Below are 22600 nucleotides of genomic sequence, written 5' to 3' on the forward strand. Positions count from 1 at the left end.
TCTCTTTAAAATGGGGTGCAGAGCTAAACAATAATTCTCATCTGAGGAACATCTAATGTCTGATAAGAACCTACAGATATTTGCAACATCCATAGGCATCAGGGAAATGCAAATCTGCAAAAAAAATTAAATAAAATAAAAACAAAAAAACAAAAAAAAAAAAACAAGGAAAAAAAAAAGAAAGAAAATACCACGGAGATTCCGTAAGAGGGCAGTCAGAATGGCTGAGATCAAAAACTCAGAGTATAACAGTTGCTGGTGAGGATGTGGAGAAGCCTAGACACACCTCTAAAATAAGTGGCTCTCTAAGCTGGAACAACCACTCTGGAAATCAGTTGGGAGTTTCCTCAGAAAATTAGAGATTGAATTACCTGAGGCCCAAGCTATACCAATCCTAGAATACACCGAGAAGATGCTCCAAACTTTGCAATGGACATTTGATCCTCTATGTTCTTAGCAGCATTGATTAGAATACCCAGAAGCTGGAAAGACATCAGGTGTCCATCAACAGAGGAAGGGATAAAGAAAATGTGGGACATATTCAGAATTGAATAATTACTATGCTACTAACAAAAAGCAAATCATGACATTCTAGTGCAAATGGATGGAACAAGAAATTATCCTCAGGGAGGTAAACCAAACACACCCACAAACACACAAAGAAAACAAAATAAAACAAAACAAAACAAAAGCAAAAACCAATAGAAACAAACCAACAATAACCTCAATAACAACCACAACAAAACATAGTCTTCACTCCCTTAGAAATGGATAGTAGACCAAGCTTGGAGTAGCCAGGATATAGTCCATACAATACCAGAACCTTAAGAGGAAGGACTACCAAAGTGAGGATGTTTCAGTGCTTTTAGAAGGGGGAACCAACAATTTATTAGGAGGTGTAGTGAAAAATTCTGTGTGTCAAAGTGACATAAGCTTGCGTTATCCCAGAGAACAGAGACCCAGTTGAGGAAATGCCTCAGGAGACACAGGTGTAAGGCATTTCAACAACTAGGAACAACAAAGGAGGACACAGCTCAGTGTGAGTGGTATCATCTCTGGGGTGTTAGTCTTGGCTTCCCTAAGAGAGCAAACTGAGTAAGTTAGGGAACATAAGTCAGAAACAAACCTGTCACCAGGGCCACAGTATCAGCTTCTGCTTTCTGACCTGCTTGAGTTCGAGTCTTGACTTCCTTTGGTGCTGAATAAACCCTTTCCTCCCCAACTCTTTTCTTGGTCATGATGTTTGTGTGGGAATAAAAACCCTAACTAAGATGGGAAAACTGGAAAACTCAGTGTAGGGAAATGGGAAAGCATGGTTGGATGGGCAGGCACTCACCTCGCTAGAACAAGAGGAAGACAAAATGGATAGGGGTCTTATTTGAAAAAAAAAAGGCAGAACTGGATAATATTTGAAATGTATATATAATATATCCAATAAAAATGATTAAATAAAACGAACCAACACAAGATAGAAAAAGAAATAAAAACAGAAGGAAAGAAGAAATGATAGAAATAAGTAAAAAAAAAGGAACAGAAAGAGAGCATTAAAAGAAGAAAAGACAGATGGAATGAAGAAAGAAGTTACAAAGGAAGGGTGGAATAAAAGAAGGAAAAGGTTAGAAAGGAACAACTAGAATAACAAACAAAACAACAACAGGATGCAGTCTACTCTCCTCACAGTTTTCTGCACAATGCAAAACGTCATGGCAGCATTTTGACTAAGCTATTTGAGCCTTCATAGGGCAAGGATTTTTCCTGTGTAGGCCAACTTTCTTAAGCAACAAAGTGCTGCAAGCCTCTCTTGTCTTCTAATACCTTCCTTCTCCCCACATCTCCTGGCCATGGCTTTCCCCACAGGTACAAAGACCAAAAGCCAAGCCAGACCTTTGCATTTCCATTTTGACATTGGCCACCTGTGTCTCCACTTGCTGGGTTGTCAGGAGATTGCCCTTCATTTTGATTGAATCTCCTTCTGCTTGCCTCTCTGCCACTTTAGGTCTGTCTCTTTTTTCTTTACTATCAATGTTTATCTCCTTTTTGAAACTCTGTGTGACTACTCCATACTTCTTTTCTAAATAGGTAGACACGTACCTGGTTTTCTCCATGGCTTTTGTTCACATGACCTTGGACCCAAAGCACTATCACAGGTATGGACTAAGGCTGGGTGTCCGTGTACCAGTGCACTTCCCCTAATAGGAGAGAAAATCGGCAAACTTTGGCCCACTTTGCTCCTCATCTGGACATGCAGGTTATCTCTTTCTGTATCTTCTTTCTTCTTACTCTCATCTGTGTGTGTTTTAATGCCTCTTCTGCATTATCACTAAAATAATCATAACTCTAACATATACACGAACACAAACCCACACCTAACAAGACACACGCACACACACACACACACACACACACACACACACACACACACACACAGTAACACACAGGCACAATCACTCGATTTAGACAGGTTTTATTTTATTTTGTTTTGTTTTTACCTTTAATATCTCTCAGATTCACTAAATCATCTAGATTGTGGGAATTGAGGGCTATTCTTCCACGGAGATTTCAACTCGTATTTACATACATGACTAAGTATGACTCTAAGACATATTGGATGGTATGATCACATGAATGTACCTTTGTGGAACTCTCTGTACAGAGTGAGTCCATTTATCCAACTGAAATGCAATATCTACATTAATCTGTATCCATCATTCTCAAGACATGTAAACACCAACACACTGAATAAATGGGGAGGTAGATATTTATTTACTTTGGAGCATGATTTACAACTTGCCATGGGACAAGGGTGTAGGTTGGAAAATCTTGTCCAGAGGCACAGTGAAAACTCCAGAAATGGGTGCTGTGGAGTGTGTCTGGAGCTTGACAACCACAGTGTGTTCTGTGCCAGTTCTTCCAGGAGAAAGAGTGTATGCCCAGTCCTTCGAAGTCCCAGGAGTGGCAGGTACTGTGACTGTGGAGAGCATCAGCAAGTCACTTTGTGTAGAACCTACGGCTGTAGTCCCTGAATGCCTTGGCCATGAGTGGAGCAGGTCTCTTAGGTGGCGCCTTTTTTGGGCCTATTGCTCGAGAGGGCAGGCAGGAAAGCTTCTGGGATCCTGGATGGGTAGGAGCCTCAGGAAGACAGTGGGAAGTTGGTACAGTATCAGCCCTTCTGGGTCCAAGCTCCCCTTGTTGACCAGGGCTCTTGTGCTGGGTATGGAAGGAGGTCATGGTTGTCTGTCTTGCTTGCAGCCTCTTGGCCATTGAGTTTTGGATGCGGGCTCTGACGGCCTGAAGCCTCTCCTCTTGGGACTCCTGAAGACACAGGTGTGCAGAGGGCTTAGTCGAGCTCTGTCTTTGCTTGCTAGTCTGCGTCTGGCACTGTGTCTTCTCCTTGGACTGCCCAGGCTCAGTTTCTTCTTTGACCGATTGTCCGACAGTAGCATTCCTGATGACAGCCGGGGGCTTACCCAGGAGCCCTGGGTGGGATTCCTGAGGACAAGGGTCTGCTGGAAGACGCCCTGAATAGACTGGCGTTTTGTTGTTCTTTCTGAGATACCAGCCCCTAGGTGACGCTTCTCGATCCAGCTGAGAGGAAGAAGGCTGCGGGACACCATCCACAGCAAGGCAGGTTTGACCACAGCCCTGAGAATCTGGGCTAGCACAGTCAGCCGTGGGATTCTGCTCCTTGGATATTTGAGAATCACCTCGAGGAATCTTTGCGGGAGGCTCCCGAGCTTCCTCAAGCCAGGGGAGTTCACTCTTCCTCTTGCATGGTGGTGGGACCTGTAGAAGGAGATCAGCATTCAGAATTGAGGCAATCCAACACCCAACCTGTCCCAGTGGCTTCCTCCCACTCCCGGGGCCCTGATGAGTGTTGTTTCTGTGCCCCCCAATCACAAGCCACTTGTGTTTCTCTGACACAGGCCCTGGCTTTCTGGAGAGAGGCTTGGCTCCCTCATGATCAAAGGCCCCTCATGCTCAAAGGCTCCTCAAAGCTCGCACCCTGGATTCCTACCTGCCCTGGGTCCTGGACAGCTGGCTGCTGCTCAGAGCTCCTGTTTTCTGCTGGATCCAGGCTTGGACTCCTGGGCGTCTGTGGGTGAAAATCTCTGTTGGACTTGCAGCTAGGGCTCAGGCAATGGATCCAGCCTGGGTTGCATTTGCTGAGCCCAAAAAATACCTGTCCCCCAGCAACTCGGCTTACCTGGAATATTTGCTCCTGGTTTGTCTGTTCTAGACCAGTGCTCTGATGCGCTGTCCTGTGGCTCCTCAGCAATCCAAAGTCCAGGGAGTCTTGCTCTTGTTGGGGTCCCAGCACGAACCCCGGTGACCACTTGTCTACTAGGTCCTTAACAAAGGGGAGCAGGAGCTGCTGATTCTTCAACGTCTTTATGGTCTTTCTGAAGCCAATCTCTGCCAGGCTGTCGCACAGGATAGGCACAGAAGACAGTTTCTTCAGTGTTTTGTAGATCTTTCCTGGGTCGCTCTCTCGACACAGACAGTCCAGGATCTCCTGCAGGGCGCCTGCCTGAGAGCCTGGTTCCATGTCCACAGCCAAGGACACGAAGGGACACTCTTGGTTCGATCAGCACACTCGACCCAACTCGTCCGTGCCCTGCCTCTAGTGAGCTGGGTGCTGTCCTGAGCAGACCACAAGTTCAGAGAGAGGCCAACCGCCTAGTGCTCCTTTCCTCTCTTTGGTTTGCCATTTTATACCTGAGGCTGGCAGGTGGAACCTGGGCCACACCTCCTCCTCACTATGTCAGTTACTGACTGGTCCAATATGCAAATAGATGCATTCCTAGAGCCTTGTTCAAAGTGGCAGTCTAAGTAGGTCAAGGTCATACACATAAGACCAGATTGAATCAAAGTAATGGAAGAAAAACTGTGGGGAGGGTCGAATACATGGACACAGGGAAAGTATACTGAATAAAAGACCAATGGCTTCTGCTCTATGATCAAGAATAGACCAATGGGACCTCATATCATTTCAAAGTCTCTGCAAGCAAAGGACACTGTCATTAAGACCAAACAGCAGCCAACAGTTTGGGAGAAGATCTTTACCAATCCTACATACAATAGATGCCCTATATCCAAAAGATTCAAAGAACTCAAATAGTTACACTCCAGAGATTTAAATAACTCTCTTTAAAATGGGGTGCAGAGCTAAACAAGAATTCTCATCTGAGGAACATCTAATGTCTGATAAGAACCTACAGATATTTGCAACATCCATAGGCATCAGGGAAATGCAAATCTGCAAAAAAATAAAATAATATAAAAAAAAAAAACTAGAAAAAAAAAAAAAGAAAAGAAAAGACCACAGAGATTCCGTAAGAGGGCAGTCAGAATGGCTGAGATCAAAAACTCAGATTATAGCAGTTGCTGGTGAGGATGTGGAGAAGCCTAGACACACCCTCTAAAATAAGTGGCTCTCTAAGCTGGAACAACCACTCTGGAAATCAGTTGGGAGTTTCCTCAGAAAATTAGAGATTGAATTACCTGAGGCCCAAGCTATACCAATCCTAGAATACACCGAGAAGATGCTCCAAACTTTGCAATGGACATTTGATCCACTTTGTTCATTGCAGCATTGATTAGAATACCCAGAAGCTGGAAAGATATCAGGTGTCCATCAACAGAGGAAGGGATAAAGAAAACGTGGGACATATTCAGAATTGAATAATTACTATGCTACTAACAAAAAGCAAATCATGACATTCTAGTGCAAATGGATGGAACAAGAAATTATCCTCAGGGAGGTAAACCAAACACACCCACAAACACACAAAGAAAACAAAATAAAACAAAACAAAACAAAAGCAAAAACCAATAGAAACAAACCAACAATAACCTCAATAACAACCACAACAAAACATAGTCTTCACTCCCTTAGAAATGGATAGCAGACCAAGCTTGGAGTAGCCAGGATATAGTCCATACAATACCAGAACCTTAAGAGGAAGGACTACCAAAGTGAGGATGTTTCAGTGCTTTTAGAAGGGGGAACCAACAATTTATTAGGAGGTGTAGTGAAAAATTCTGTGTGTCAAAGTGACATAAGCTTGCGTTATCCCAGAGAACAGAGACCCAGTTGAGGAAATGCCTCAGGAGACACAGGTGTAAGGCATTTCAACAACTAGGAACAACAAAGGAGGACACAGCTCAGTGTGAGTGGTATCATCTCTGGGGTGTTAGTCTTGGCTTCCCTAAGAGAGCAAACTGAGTAAGTTAGGGAACATAAGTCAGAAACAAACCTGTCACCAGGGCCACAGTATCAGCTTCTGCTTTCTGACCTGCTTGAGTTCGAGTCTTGACTTCCTTTGGTGCTGAATAAACCCTTTCCTCCCCAACTCTTTTCTTGGTCATGATGTTTGTGTGGGAATAAAAACCCTAACTAAGATGGGAAAACTGGAAAACTCAGTGTAGGGAAATGGGAAAGCATGGTTGGATGGGCAGGCACTCACCTCGCTAGAACAAGAGGAAGACAAAATGGATAGGGGTCTTATTTGAAAAAAAAAAGGCAGAACTGGATAATATTTGAAATGTATATATAATATATCCAATAAAAATGATTAAATAAAACGAACCAACACAAGATAGAAAAAGAAATAAAAACAGAAGGAAAGAAGAAATGATAGAAATAAGTAAAAAAAAAGGAACAGAAAGAGAGCATTAAAAGAAGAAAAGACAGATGGAATGAAGAAAGAAGTTACAAAGGAAGGGTGGAATAAAAGAAGGAAAAGGTTAGAAAGGAACAACTAGAATAACAAACAAAACAACAACAGGATGCAGTCTACTCTCCTCACAGTTTTCTGCACAATGCAAAACGTCATGGCAGCATTTTGACTAAGCTATTTGAGCCTTCATAGGGCAAGGATTTTTCCTGTGTAGGCCAACTTTCTTAAGCAACAAAGTGCTGCAAGCCTCTCTTGTCTTCTAATACCTTCCTTCTCCCCACATCTCCTGGCCATGGCTTTCCCCACAGGTACAAAGACCAAAAGCCAAGCCAGACCTTTGCATTTCCATTTTGACATTGGCCACCTGTGTCTCCACTTGCTGGGTTGTCAGGAGATTGCCCTTCATTTTGATTGAATCTCCTTCTGCTTGCCTCTCTGCCACTTTAGGTCTGTCTCTTTTTTCTTTACTATCAATGTTTATCTCCTTTTTGAAACTCTGTGTGACTACTCCATACTTCTTTTCTAAATAGGTAGACACGTACCTGGTTTTCTCCATGGCTTTTGTTCACATGACCTTGGACCCAAAGCACTATCACAGGTATGGACTAAGGCTGGGTGTCCGTGTACCAGTGCACTTCCCCTAATAGGAGAGAAAATCGGCAAACTTTGGCCCACTTTGCTCCTCATCTGGACATGCAGGTTATCTCTTTCTGTATCTTCTTTCTTCTTACTCTCATCTGTGTGTGTTTTAATGCCTCTTCTGCATTATCACTAAAATAATCATAACTCTAACATATACACGAACACAAACCCACACCTAACAAGACACACGCACACACACACACACACACACACACACACACACACACACACACACAGTAACACACAGGCACAATCACTCGATTTAGACAGGTTTTATTTTATTTTGTTTTGTTTTTACCTTTAATATCTCTCAGATTCACTAAATCATCTAGATTGTGGGAATTGAGGGCTATTCTTCCACGGAGATTTCAACTCGTATTTACATACATGACTAAGTATGACTCTAAGACATATTGGATGGTATGATCACATGAATGTACCTTTGTGGAACTCTCTGTACAGAGTGAGTCCATTTATCCAACTGAAATGCAATATCTACATTAATCTGTATCCATCATTCTCAAGACATGTAAACACCAACACACTGAATAAATGGGGAGGTAGATATTTATTTACTTTGGAGCATGATTTACAACTTGCCATGGGACAAGGGTGTAGGTTGGAAAATCTTGTCCAGAGGCACAGTGAAAACTCCAGAAATGGGTGCTGTGGAGTGTGTCTGGAGCTTGACAACCACAGTGTGTTCTGTGCCAGTTCTTCCAGGAGAAAGAGTGTATGCCCAGTCCTTCGAAGTCCCAGGAGTGGCAGGTACTGTGACTGTGGAGAGCATCAGCAAGTCACTTTGTGTAGAACCTACGGCTGTAGTCCCTGAATGCCTTGGCCATGAGTGGAGCAGGTCTCTTAGGTGGTGCCTTTTTTGGGCCTATTGCTCGAGAGGGCAGGCAGGAAAGCTTCTGGGATCCTGGATGGGTAGGAGCCTCAGGAAGACAGTGGGAAGTTGGTACAGTATCAGCCCTTCTGGGTCCAAGCTCCCCTTGTTGACCAGGGCTCTTGTGCTGGGTATGGAAGGAGGTCATGGTTGTCTGTCTTGCTTGCAGCCTCTTGGCCATTGAGTTTTGGATGCGGGCTCTGACGGCCTGAAGCCTCTCCTCTTGGGACTCCTGAAGACACAGGTGTGCAGAGGGCTTAGTCGAGCTCTGTCTTTGCTTGCTAGTCTGCGTCTGGCACTGTGTCTTCTCCTTGGACTGCCCAGGCTCAGTTTCTTCTTTGACCGATTGTCCGACAGTAGCATTCCTGATGACAGCCGGGGGCTTACCCAGGAGCCCTGGGTGGGATTCCTGAGGACAAGGGTCTGCTGGAAGACGCCCTGAATAGACTGGCGTTTTGTTGTTCTTTCTGAGATACCAGCCCCTAGGTGACGCTTCTCGATCCAGCTGAGAGGAAGAAGGCTGCGGGACACCATCCACAGCAAGGCAGGTTTGACCACAGCCCTGAGAATCTGGGCTAGCACAGTCAGCCGTGGGATTCTGCTCCTTGGATATTTGAGAATCACCTCGAGGAATCTTTGCGGGAGGCTCCCGAGCTTCCTCAAGCCAGGGGAGTTCACTCTTCCTCTTGCATGGTGGTGGGACCTGTAGAAGGAGATCAGCATTCAGAATTGAGGCAATCCAACACCCAACCTGTCCCAGTGGCTTCCTCCCACTCCCGGGGCCCTGATGAGTGTTGTTTCTGTGCCCCCCAATCACAAGCCACTTGTGTTTCTCTGACACAGGCCCTGGCTTTCTGGAGAGAGGCTTGGCTCCCTCATGATCAAAGGCCCCTCATGCTCAAAGGCTCCTCAAAGCTCGCACCCTGGATTCCTACCTGCCCTGGGTCCTGGACAGCTGGCTGCTGCTCAGAGCTCCTGTTTTCTGCTGGATCCAGGCTTGGACTCCTGGGCGTCTGTGGGTGAAAATCTCTGTTGGACTTGCAGCTAGGGCTCAGGCAATGGATCCAGCCTGGGTTGCATTTGCTGAGCCCAAAAAATACCTGTCCCCCAGCAACTCGGCTTACCTGGAATATTTGCTCCTGGTTTGTCTGTTCTAGACCAGTGCTCTGATGCGCTGTCCTGTGGCTCCTCAGCAATCCAAAGTCCAGGGAGTCTTGCTCTTGTTGGGGTCCCAGCACGAACCCCGGTGACCACTTGTCTACTAGGTCCTTAACAAAGGGGAGCAGGAGCTGCTGATTCTTCAACGTCTTTATGGTCTTTCTGAAGCCAATCTCTGCCAGGCTGTCGCACAGGATAGGCACAGAAGACAGTTTCTTCAGTGTTTTGTAGATCTTTCCTGGGTCGCTCTCTCGACACAGACAGTCCAGGATCTCCTGCAGGGCGCCTGCCTGAGAGCCTGGTTCCATGTCCACAGCCAAGGACACGAAGGGACACTCTTGGTTCGATCAGCACACTCGACCCAACTCGTCCGTGCCCTGCCTCTAGTGAGCTGGGTGCTGTCCTGAGCAGACCACAAGTTCAGAGAGAGGCCAACCGCCTAGTGCTCCTTTCCTCTCTTTGGTTTGCCATTTTATACCTGAGGCTGGCAGGTGGAACCTGGGCCACACCTCCTCCTCACTACGTCAGTTACTGACTGGTCCAATATGCAAATAGATGCATTCCTAGAGCCTTGTTCAAAGTGGCAGTCTAAGTAGGTCAAGGTCATACACATAAGACCAGATTGAATCAAAGTAATGGAAGAAAAACTGTGGGGAGGGTCGAATACATGGACACAGGGAAAGTATACTGAATAAAAGACCAATGGCTTCTGCTCTATGATCAAGAATAGACCAATGGGACCTCATATCATTTCAAAGTCTCTGCAAGCAAAGGACACTGTCATTAAGACCAAACAGCAGCCAACAGTTTGGGAGAAGATCTTTACCAATCCTACATACAATAGATGCCCTATATCCAAAAGACTCAAAGAACTCAAATAGTTACACTCCAGAGATTTAAATAACTCTCTTTAAAATGGGGTGCAGATCTAAACAAGAATTCTCATCTGAGAAACATCTAATGTCTGATAAGAACCTACAGATATTTGCAACATCCATAGGCATCAGGGAAATGCAAATCTGCAAAAAAATAAAATAATATAAAAAAAAACAAAAAAAACTAGAAAAAAAAAAAAGAAAAGAAAAGACCACGGAGATTCCGTAAGAGGGCAATCAGAATGGCTGAGATCACAAACTCAGATTATAGCAGTTGCTGGTGAGGATGTGGAGAAGCCTAGACACACCCTCTAAAATAAGTGGCTCTCTAAGCTGGAACAACCACTCTGGAAATCACTTGGGAGTTTCCTCAGAAAATTAGAGATTGAATTACCTGAGGCCCAAGCTATACCAATCCTAGAATACACCGAGAAGATGCTCCAAACTTTGCAATGGACATTTGATCCACTATGTTCATAGCAGCATTGATTAGAATACCCAGAAGCTGGAAAGATATCAGGTGTCCATCAACAGAGGAAGGGATAAAGAAAACGTGGGACATATTCAGAATTGAATAATTACTATGCTACTAACAAAAAGCAAATCATGACATTCTAGTGCAAATGGATGGAACAAGAAATTATCCTCAGGGAGGTAAACCAAACACACCCACAAACACACAAAGAAAACAAAATAAAACAAAACAAAACAAAAGCAAAAACCAATAGAAACAAACCAACAATAACCTCAATAACAACCACAACAAAACATAGTCTTCACTCCCTTAGAAATGGATAGCAGACCAAGCTTGGAGTAGCCAGGATATAGTCCATACAATACCAGAACCTTAAGAGGAAGGACTTCCAAAGTGAGGATGTTTCAGTGCTTTTAGAAGGGGGAACCAACAATTTATTAGGAGGTGTAGTGAAAAATTCTGTGTGTCAAAGTGACATAAGCTTGCGTTATCCCAGAGAACAGAGACCCAGTTGAGGAAATGCCTCAGGAGACACAGGTGTAAGGCATTTCAACAACTAGGAACAACAAAGGAGGACACAGCTCAGTGTGAGTGGTATCATCTCTGGGGTGTTAGTCTTGGCTTCCCTAAGAGAGCAAACTGAGTAAGTTAGGGAACATAAGTCAGAAACAAACCTGTCACCAGGGCCACAGTATCAGCTTCTGCTTTCTGACCTGCTTGAGTTCGAGTCTTGACTTCCTTTGGTGCTGAATAAACCCTTTCCTCCCCAACTCTTTTCTTGGTCATGATGTTTGTGTGGGAATAAAAACCCTAACTAAGATGGGAAAACTGGAAAACTCAGTGTAGGGAAATGGGAAAGCATGGTTGGATGGGCAGGCACTCACCTCGCTAGAACAAGAGGAAGACAAAATGGATAGGGGTCTTATTTGAAAAAAAAAAGGCAGAACTGGATAATATTTGAAATGTATATATAATATATCCAATAAAAATGATTAAATAAAACGAACCAACACAAGATAGAAAAAGAAATAAAAACAGAAGGAAAGAAGAAATGATAGAAATAAGTAAAAAAAAAGGAACAGAAAGAGAGCATTAAAAGAAGAAAAGACAGATGGAATGAAGAAAGAAGTTACAAAGGAAGGGTGGAATAAAAGAAGGAAAAGGTTAGAAAGGAACAACTAGAATAACAAACAAAACAACAACAGGATGCAGTCTACTCTCCTCACAGTTTTCTGCACAATGCAAAACGTCATGGCAGCATTTTGACTAAGCTATTTGAGCCTTCATAGGGCAAGGATTTTTCCTGTGTAGGCCAACTTTCTTAAGCAACAAAGTGCTGCAAGCCTCTCTTGTCTTCTAATACCTTCCTTCTCCCCACATCTCCTGGCCATGGCTTTCCCCACAGGTACAAAGACCAAAAGCCAAGCCAGACCTTTGCATTTCCATTTTGACATTGGCCACCTGTGTCTCCACTTGCTGGGTTGTCAGGAGATTGCCCTTCATTTTGATTGAATCTCCTTCTGCTTGCCTCTCTGCCACTTTAGGTCTGTCTCTTTTTTCTTTACTATCAATGTTTATCTCCTTTTTGAAACTCTGTGTGACTACTCCATACTTCTTTTCTAAATAGGTAGACACGTACCTGGTTTTCTCCATGGCTTTTGTTCACATGACCTTGGACCCAAAGCACTATCACAGGTATGGACTAAGGCTGGGTGTCCGTGTACCAGTGCACTTCCCCTAATAGGAGAGAAAATCGGCAAACTTTGGCCCACTTTGCTCCTCATCTGGACATGCAGGTTATCTCTTTCTGTATCTTCTTTCTTCTTACTCTCATCTGTGTGTGTTTTAATGCCTCTTCTGCATTATCACTAAAATAATCATAACTCTAACATATACACGAACACAAACCCACACCTAACAAGACACACGCACACACACACACACACACACACACACACACACACACAGTAACACACAGGCACAATCACTCGATTTAGACAGGTTTTATTTTATTTTGTTTTGTTTTTACCTTTAATATCTCTCAGATTCACTAAATCATCTAGATTGTGGGAATTGAGGGCTATTCTTCCACGGAGATTTCAACTCGTATTTACATACATGACTAAGTATGACTCTAAGACATATTGGATGGTATGATCACATGAATGTACCTTTGTGGAACTCTCTGTACAGAGTGAGTCCATTTATCCAACTGAAATGCAATATCTACATTAATCTGTATCCATCATTCTCAAGACATGTAAACACCAACACACTGAATAAATGGGGAGGTAGATATTTATTTACTTTGGAGCATGATTTACAACTTGCCATGGGACAAGGGTGTAGGTTGGAAAATCTTGTCCAGAGGCACAGTGAAAACTCCAGAAATGGGTGCTGTGGAGTGTGTCTGGAGCTTGACAACCACAGTGTGTTCTGTGCCAGTTCTTCCAGGAGAAAGAGTGTATGCCCAGTCCTTCGAAGTCCCAGGAGTGGCAGGTACTGTGACTGTGGAGAGCATCAGCAAGTCACTTTGTGTAGAACCTACGGCTGTAGTCCCTGAATGCCTTGGCCATGAGTGGAGCAGGTCTCTTAGGTGGCGCCTTTTTTGGGCCTATTGCTCGAGAGGGCAGGCAGGAAAGCTTCTGGGATCCTGGATGGGTAGGAGCCTCAGGAAGACAGTGGGAAGTTGGTACAGTATCAGCCCTTCTGGGTCCAAGCTCCCCTTGTTGACCAGGGCTCTTGTGCTGGGTATGGAAGGAGGTCATGGTTGTCTGTCTTGCTTGCAGCCTCTTGGCCATTGAGTTTTGGATGCGGGCTCTGACGGCCTGAAGCCTCTCCTCTTGGGACTCCTGAAGACACAGGTGTGCAGAGGGCTTAGTCGAGCTCTGTCTTTGCTTGCTAGTCTGCGTCTGGCACTGTGTCTTCTCCTTGGACTGCCCAGGCTCAGTTTCTTCTTTGACCGATTGTCCGACAGTAGCATTCCTGATGACAGCCGGGGGCTTACCCAGGAGCCCTGGGTGGGATTCCTGAGGACAAGGGTCTGCTGGAAGACGCCCTGAATAGACTGGCGTTTTGTTGTTCTTTCTGAGATACCAGCCCCTAGGTGACGCTTCTCGATCCAGCTGAGAGGAAGAAGGCTGCGGGACACCATCCACAGCAAGGCAGGTTTGACCACAGCCCTGAGAATCTGGGCTAGCACAGTCAGCCGTGGGATTCTGCTCCTTGGATATTTGAGAATCACCTCGAGGAATCTTTGCGGGAGGCTCCCGAGCTTCCTCAAGCCAGGGGAGTTCACTCTTCCTCTTGCATGGTGGTGGGACCTGTAGAAGGAGATCAGCATTCAGAATTGAGGCAATCCAACACCCAACCTGTCCCAGTGGCTTCCTCCCACTCCCGGGGCCCTGATGAGTGTTGTTTCTGTGCCCCCCAATCACAAGCCACTTGTGTTTCTCTGACACAGGCCCTGGCTTTCTGGAGAGAGGCTTGGCTCCCTCATGATCAAAGGCCCCTCATGCTCAAAGGCTCCTCAAAGCTCGCACCCTGGATTCCTACCTGCCCTGGGTCCTGGACAGCTGGCTGCTGCTCAGAGCTCCTGTTTTCTGCTGGATCCAGGCTTGGACTCCTGGGCGTCTGTGGGTGAAAATCTCTGTTGGACTTGCAGCTAGGGCTCAGGCAATGGATCCAGCCTGGGTTGCATTTGCTGAGCCCAAAAAATACCTGTCCCCCAGCAACTCGGCTTACCTGGAATATTTGCTCCTGGTTTGTCTGTTCTAGACCAGTGCTCTGATGCGCTGTCCTGTGGCTCCTCAGCAATCCAAAGTCCAGGGAGTCTTGCTCTTGTTGGGGTCCCAGCACGAACCCCGGTGACCACTTGTCTACTAGGTCCTTAACAAAGGGGAGCAGGAGCTGCTGATTCTTCAACGTCTTTATGGTCTTTCTGAAGCCAATCTCTGCCAGGCTGTCGCACAGGATAGGCACAGAAGACAGTTTCTTCAGTGTTTTGTAGATCTTTCCTGGGTCGCTCTCTCGACACAGACAGTCCAGGATCTCCTGCAGGGCGCCTGCCTGAGAGCCTGGTTCCATGTCCACAGCCAAGGACACGAAGGGACACTCTTGGTTCGATCAGCACACTCGACCCAACTCGTCCGTGCCCTGCCTCTAGTGAGCTGGGTGCTGTCCTGAGCAGACCACAAGTTCAGAGAGAGGCCAACCGCCTAGTGCTCCTTTCCTCTCTTTGGTTTGCCATTTTATACCTGAGGCTGGCAGGTGGAACCTGGGCCACACCTCCTCCTCACTACGTCAGTTACTGACTGGTCCAATATGCAAATAGATGCATTCCTAGAGCCTTGTTCAAAGTGGCAGTCTAAGTAGGTCAAGGTCATACACATAAGACCAGATTGAATCAAAGTAATGGAAGAAAAACTGTGGGGAGGGTCGAATACATGGACACAGGGAAAGTATACTGAATAAAAGACCAATGGCTTCTGCTCTATGATCAAGAATAGACCAATGGGACCTCATATCATTTCAAAGTCTCTGCAAGCAAAGGACACTGTCATTAAGACCAAACAGCAGCCAACAGTTTGGGAGAAGATCTTTACCAATCCTACATACAATAGATGCCCTATATCCAAAAGACTCAAAGAACTCAAATAGTTACACTCCAGAGATTTAAATAACTCTCTTTAAAATGGGGTGCAGATCTAAACAATAATTCTCATCTGAGGAACATCTAATGTCTGATAAGAACCTACAGATATTTGCAACATCCATAGGCATAAGGGAAATGCAAATCTGCAAAAAAATAAAATAATATAAAAAAAAACAAAAAAAAAACTAGAAAAAAAAAAAAAGAAAAGAAAAGACCACAGAGATTCCGTAAGAGGGCAGTCAGAATGGCTGAGATCACAAACTCAGATTATAACAGTTGCTGGTGAGGATGTGGAGAAGCCTAGACACACCCTCTAAAATAAGTGGCTCTCTAAGCTGGAACAACCACTCTGGAAATCAGTTGGGAGTTTCCTCAGAAAATTAGAGATTGAATTACCTGAGGCCCAAGCTATACCAATCCTAGAATACACCGAGATGATGCTCCAAACTTTGCAATGGACATTTGATCCTCTATGTTCTTAACAGCATTGATTAGAATACCCAGAAGCTGGAAAGACATCAGGTGTCCATCAACAGAGGAAGGGATAAAGAAAATGTGGGACATATTCAGAATTGAATAATTACTATGCTACTAACAAAAAGCAAATCATGACATTCTAGTGCAAATGGATGGAACAAGAAATTATCCTCAGGGAGGTAAACCAAACACACCCACAAACACACAAAGAAAACAAAACAAAACAAAACAAAACAAAAGCAAAAACCAATAGAAACAAACCAACAATAACCTCAATAACAACCATAACAAAACATACTCTTCACTCCCTTAGAAATGGATAGTAGACCAAGCTTGGAGTAGCCAGGATATAGTCCATACAATACCAGAACCTTAAGAGGAAGGACTACCAAAGTGAGGATGTTTCAGTGCTTTTAGAAGGGGGAACCAACAATTTATTAGGAGGTGTAGTGAAAAATTCTGTGTGTCAAAGTGACATAAGCTTGCGTTATCCCAGAGATCAGAGACCCAGTTGAGGAAGTGCCTCAGGAGACACAGGTGTAAGGCATTTCAACAACTAGGAACAACAAAGGAGGACACAGCTCAGTGTGAGTGGTATCATCTCTGGGGTGTTAGTCTTGGCTTCCCTAAGAGAGCAAACTGAGTAAGTTAGGGAACATAAGTCAGAAACAAACCTGTCACCAGGGCCACAGTATCAGCTTCTGCTTTCTGACCTGCTTGAGTTCGAGTCTTGACTTCCTTTGGTGCTGAATAAACCCTTTCCTCCCCAACTCTTTTCTTGGTCATGATGTTTGTGTGGGAATAAAAACCCTAACTAAGATGGGAAAACTGGAAAACTCAGTGTAGGGAAATGGGAAAGCATGGTTGGATGGGCAGGCACTCACCTCGCTAGAACAAGAGGAAGACAAAATGGATAGGGGTCTTATTTGAAAAAAAAAAAGGCAGAACTGGATAATATTTGAAATGTATATATAATATATCCAATAAAAATGATTAAATAAAATGAACCAACACAAGATAGAAAAAGAAATAAAAACGGAAGGAAAGAAGAAATGATAGAAATAAGTAAAAAAAAAAAGGAACAGAAAGAGAGCATTAAAAGAAGAAAAGACAGATGGAATGAAGAAAGAAGTTACAAAGGAAGGGTGGAATAAAAGAAGGAAAAGGTTAGAAAGGAACAACTAGAATAACAAACAAAACAACAACAGGATGCAGTCTACTCTCCTCACAGTTTTCTGCACAATGCAAAACGTCATGGCAGCATTTTGACTAAGCTATTTGAGCCTTCATAGGGCAAGGATTTTTCCTGTGTAGGCCAACTTTCTTAAGCAACAAAGTGCTGCAAGCCTCTCTTGTCTTCTAATACCTTCCTTCTCCCCACATCTCCTGGCCATGGCTTTCCCCACAGGTACAAAGACCAAAAGCCAAGCCAGACCTTTGCATTTCCATTTTGACATTGGCCACCTGTGTCTCCACTTGCTGGGTTGTCAGGAGATTGCCCTTCATTTTGATTGAATCTCCTTCTGCTTGCCTCTCTGCCACTTTAGGTCTGTCTCTTTTTTCTTTACTATCAATGTTTATCTCCTTTTTGAAACTCTGTGTGACTACTCAATACTTCTTTTCTAAATAGGTAGACACGTACTTGGTTTTCTCCATGGCTTTTGTTCACATGACCTTGGACCCAAAGCACTATCACAGGTATGGACTAAGGCTGGGTGTCCGTGTACCAGTGCACTTCCCCTAATAGGAGAGAAAATCGGCAAACTTTGGCCCACTTTGCTCCTCATCTGGACATGCAGGTTATCTCTTTCTGTATCTTCTTTCTTCTTACTCGCATCTGTGTGTGTTTTAATGCCTCTTCTGCATTATCACTAAAATAATCATAACTCTAACATATACACGAACACAAACCCACACCTAACAAGACACACACACACACACACACACACACACACACACACACACACACACTCACACACACACAGTAACACACAGGCACAATCACTCGATTTAGACAGGTTTTATTTTATTTTGTTTTGTTTTTACCTTTAATATCTCTCAGATTCACTAAATCATCTAGATTGTGGGAATTGAGGGCTATTCTTCCACGGAGATTTCAACTCGTATTTACATACATGACTAAGTATGACTCTAAGACATATTGGATGGTATGATCACATGAATGTACCTTTGTGGAACTCTCTGTACAGAGTGAGTCCATTTATCCAACTGAAATGCAATATCTACATTAATCTGTATCCATCATTCTCAAGACATGTAAACACCAACACACTGAATAAATGGGGAGGTAGATATTTATTTACTTTGGAGCATGATTTACAACTTGCCATGGGACAAGGGTGTAGGTTGGAAAATCTTGTCCAGAGGCACAGTGAAAACTCCAGAAAAGGGTGCTGTGGAGTGTGTCTGGAGCTTGACAACCACAGTGTGTTTTGTGCCAGTTCTTCCAGGAGAAAGAGTGTATGCCCAGTCCTTCGAAGTCCCAGGAGTGGCAGGTACTGTGACTGTGGAGAGCATCAGCAAGTCACTTTGTGTAGAACCTACGGCTGTAGTCCCTGAATGCCTTGGCCATGAGTGGAGCAGGTCTCTTAGGTGGCGCCTTTTTTGGGCCTATTGCTCGAGAGGGCAGGCAGGAAAGCTTCTGGGATCCTGGATGGGTAGGAGCCTCAGGAAGACTGTGGGAAGTTGGTACAGTATCAGCCCTTCTGGGTCCAAGCTCCCCTTGTTGACCAGGGCTCTTGTGCTGGGTATGGAAGGAGGTCATGGTTGTCTGTCTTGCTTGCAGCCTCTTGGCCATTGAGTTTTGGATGCGGGCTCTGACGGCCTGAAGCCTCTCCTCTTGGGACTCCTGAAGACACAGGTGTGCAGAGGGCTTAGTCAAGCTCTGTCTTTGCTTGCTAGTCTGCGTCTGGCACTGTGTCTTCTCCTTGGACTGCCCAGGCTCAGTTTCTTCTTTGACCGATTGTCCGACAGTAGCATTCCTGATGACAGCCGGGGGCTTACCCAGGAGCCCTGGGTGGGATTCCTGAGGACAAGGGTCTGCTGGAAGACGCCCTGAATAGACTGGCGTTTTGTTGTTCTTTCTGAGATATCAGCCCCTAGGTGACGCTTCTCGATCCAGCTGAGAGGAAGAAGGCTGCGGGACACCATCCACAGCAAGGCAGGTTTGACCACAGCCCTGAGAATCTGGGCTAGCACAGTCAGCCGTGGGATTCTGCTCCCTGGATATTTGAGAATCACCTCGAGGAATCTTTGCGGGAGGCTCCCGAGCTTCCTCAAGACAGGGGAGTTCACTCTTCCTCTTGCATGGTGGTGGGACCTGTAGAAGGAGATCAGCATTCAGAATTGAGGCAATCCAACACCCAACCTGTCCCAGTGGCTTCCTCCCACTCCCGGGGCCCTGATGAGTGTTGTTTCTGTGCCCCCCAATCACAAGCCACTTGTGTTTCTCTGACACAGGCCCTGGCTTTCTGGAGAGAGGCTTGGCTCCCTCATGATCAAAGGCCCCTCATGCTCAAAGGCTCCTCAAAGCTCGCACCCTGGATTCCTACCTGCCCTGGGTCCTGGACAGCTGGCTGCTGCTCAGAGCTCCTGTTTTCTGCTGGATCCATGCTTGGACTCCTGGGCGTCTGTGGGTGAAAATCTCTGTTGGACTTGCAGCTAGGGCTCAGGCAATGGATCCAGCCTGGGTTGCATTTGCTGAGCCCAAAAAATACCTGTCCCCCAGCAACTCGGCTTACCTGGAATATTTGCTCCTGGTTTGTCTCTTCTAGACCAGTGCTCTGATGCGCTGTCCTGTGGCTCCTCAGCAATCCAAAGTCCAGGGAGTCTTGCTCTTGTTGGGGTCCCAGCACGAACCCCGGTGACCACTTGTCTACTAGGTCCTTAACAAAGGGGAGCAGGAGCTGCTGATTCTTCAACGTCTTTATGGTCTTTCTGAAGCCAATCTCTGCCAGGCTGTCGCACAGGATAGGCACAGAAGACAGTTTCTTCAGTGTTTTGTAGATCTTTCCTGGGTCGCTCTCTCGACACAGACAGTCCAGGATCTCCTGCAGGGCGCCTGCCTGAGAGCCTGGTTCCATGTCCACAGCCAAGGACACGAAGGGACACTCTTGGTTCGATCAGCACACTCGACCCTACTCGTCTGTGCCCTGCCTCTAGTGAGCTGGGTGCTGTCCTGAGCAGACCACAAGTTCAGAGAGAGGCCAACCGCCTAGTGCTCCTTTCCTCTCTTTGGTTTGCCATTTTATACCTGAGGCTGGCAGGTGGAACCTGGGCCACACCTCCTCCTCACTACGTCAGTTACTGACTGGTCCAATATGCAAATAGATGCATTCCTAGAGCCTTGTTCAAAGTGACAGTCTAAGTAGGTCAAGGTCATACACATAAGACCAGATTGAATCAAAGGAATGGAAGAAAAACTGTGGGGAGGGTCGAATACATGGACACAGGGAAAGTATACTGAATAAAAGACCAATGGCTTCTGCTCTATGATCAAGAATAGACCAATGGGACCTCATATCATTTCAAAGTCTCTGCAAGCAAAGGACACTGTCATTAAGACCAAACAGCAGCCAACAGTTTGGGAGAAGATCTTTACCAATCCTACATACAATAGATGCCCTATATCCAAAAGACTCAAAGAACTCAAATAGTTAAACTCCAGAGAATTAAATAACTCTCTTTAAAATGGGGTGCATATCTAAACAAGAATTCTCATCTGAGGAACATCTAATGTCTGATAAGAACCTACAGATATTTGCAACATCCATAGGCATCAGGGAAATGCAAATCTGCAAAAAAATAAAATAATATAAAAAAAAAACAAAAAAAACTAGAAAAAAAAAAAAGAAAAGAAAAGACCACAGAGATTCCGTAGGAGGGCAGTCAGAATGGCTGAGATCACAAACTCAGATTATAACAGTTGCTGGTGAGGATGTGGAGAAGCCTAGACACACCTCTAAAATAAGTGGCTCTCTAAGCTGGAACAACCACTCTGGAAATCAGTTGGGAGTTTCCTCAGAAAATTAGAGATTGAGTTACCGGAGGCCCAAGCTATACCAATCCTAGAATACACCGAGAAGATGCTCCAAACTTTGCAATGGACATTTGATCCACTATGTTCATAGCAGCATTGATTAGAATACCCAGAAGCTGGAAAGATATCAGGTGTCCATCAACAGAGGAAGGGATAAAGAAAACGTGGGGCATATTAAAAATTGAATAATTACTATGCTACTAACAAAAAGCAAATCATGACATTCTAGTGCAAATGGATGGAACAAGAAATTATCCTCAGGGAGGTAAACCAAACACACGCAAAAACACACAAAGAAAACAAAACAAAACAAAACAAAAGCAAAAACCAATAGAAACAAACCAACAATAACCTCAATAACAACCACAACAAAACATAGTCTTCACTCCCTTAGAAATGGATAGTAGACCAAGCTTGGAGTAGCCAGGATATAGTCCATACAATATCAGAACCTTAAGAGGAAGGACTTCCAAAGTGAGGATGTTTCAGTGCTTTTAGAAGGGGGAACCAATAATTTATTAGGAGGTGTAGTGAAAAATTGTGTGTGTCAAACTGACATAAGCTGGCGTTATCCCAGAGAACAGAGACCCAGTTGAGGAAATGCCTCAGGAGACACAGGTGTAAGGCATTTCAACAACTAGGAACAACAAAGGAGGACACAGCTCAGTGTGAGTGGTAACATCGCTGGGGTGTTAGTCTTGGCTTCCCTAAGAGAGCAAGCTGAGTAAGGTAGGGGACATAAGTCAGTAACAAACCTGCCGCCAGGGCCACAGTATCATCTTCTGCTTTCTGACCTGCCTGAGTTCGAGTCTTGACTTCCTTTGGTGCTGAATAAACCCTTTCCTCCCCAACTCTCTTCTTGGTCATGATGTTTGTGTGGGAATAAAAACCCTAAGTAAGATGGGAAAATTGGAAAACTCAGTGTAGGGAAATGGGAAAACATGGTTGGATGGGCAGGCACTCACCTCGCTAGAACTAGAGGAAGACAAAATGGATAGGGGTCTTATTTGAAAAAAAAAGGCAGAACTGGATAATATTTGAAATGTATATATAATATGTCCAATAAAAATGATTAAATAAAACGAACCAACACAAGATAGAAAAAGAAATAAAAACAGAAGGAAAGAAAAATGATAGAAATAAGTAAAAAAAAGGGAACAGAAAGAGAGCATTAAAAGAAGAAAAGACAGATGGAATGAAGAAAGAAGTTACAAAGGAAGGGTGGAATAAAAGAAGGAAAAGGTTAGAAAGGAACAACTAGAATAACAAACAAAACCACAACAGGATGCAGTCTACTCTCCTCACAGTTTTCTGCACAATGCAAAACGTCATGGCAGCATTTTGACTAAGCTATTTGAGCCTTCATAGGGCAAGGATTTTTCCTGTGTAGGCCAACTTTCTTAAGCAACAAAGTGCTGCAAGCCTCTCTTTTCTTCTAATACCTTCCTTCTCCCCACATCTCCTGGCCATGGCTTTCCCCACAGGTACAAAGACCAAAAGCCAAGCCAGACCTTTGCATTTCCATTTTGACATTGGCCACCTGTGTCTCCACTTGCTGGGTTGTCAGGAGATTGCCCTTCATTTTGATTGAATCTCCTTCTGCTTGCCTCTCTGCCACTTTAGGTCTGTCTCTTTTTTCTTTACTATCAATGTTTATCTCCTTTTTGAAACTCTGTGTGACTACTCCATAC

The 22600-nt window shown here is 44.6% G+C and overlaps 4 pseudogenes; all 4 read right to left on the reverse strand.

The window, feature by feature from the left end:
* Window positions 1–2780: 2780 nt before the first annotated feature.
* Window positions 2781–4608, reverse strand: LOC148000399 (uncharacterized; annotated as a pseudogene).
* A 3303-nt stretch (window positions 4609–7911) lies between these two features.
* On the reverse strand, window positions 7912–9739 carry LOC148000400 (uncharacterized; annotated as a pseudogene).
* Window positions 9740–13039: 3300 nt separating this feature from the next.
* LOC120097423 (elongin-A3 member D-like) lies at window positions 13040–14867 on the reverse strand (annotated as a pseudogene).
* Window positions 14868–18187: 3320 nt separating this feature from the next.
* LOC148000401 (uncharacterized) lies at window positions 18188–19953 on the reverse strand (annotated as a pseudogene).
* Between the last annotated feature and the right edge of the window lie 2647 nt (window positions 19954–22600).

The sequence above is a fragment of the Rattus norvegicus genome, chromosome 16, assembly GCF_021556685.1.
Source record: "Rattus norvegicus strain SHRSP/BbbUtx chromosome 16, alternate assembly SHRSP_T2T, whole genome shotgun sequence".
Lineage (NCBI taxonomy): Eukaryota > Metazoa > Chordata > Mammalia > Rodentia > Muridae > Rattus > Rattus norvegicus.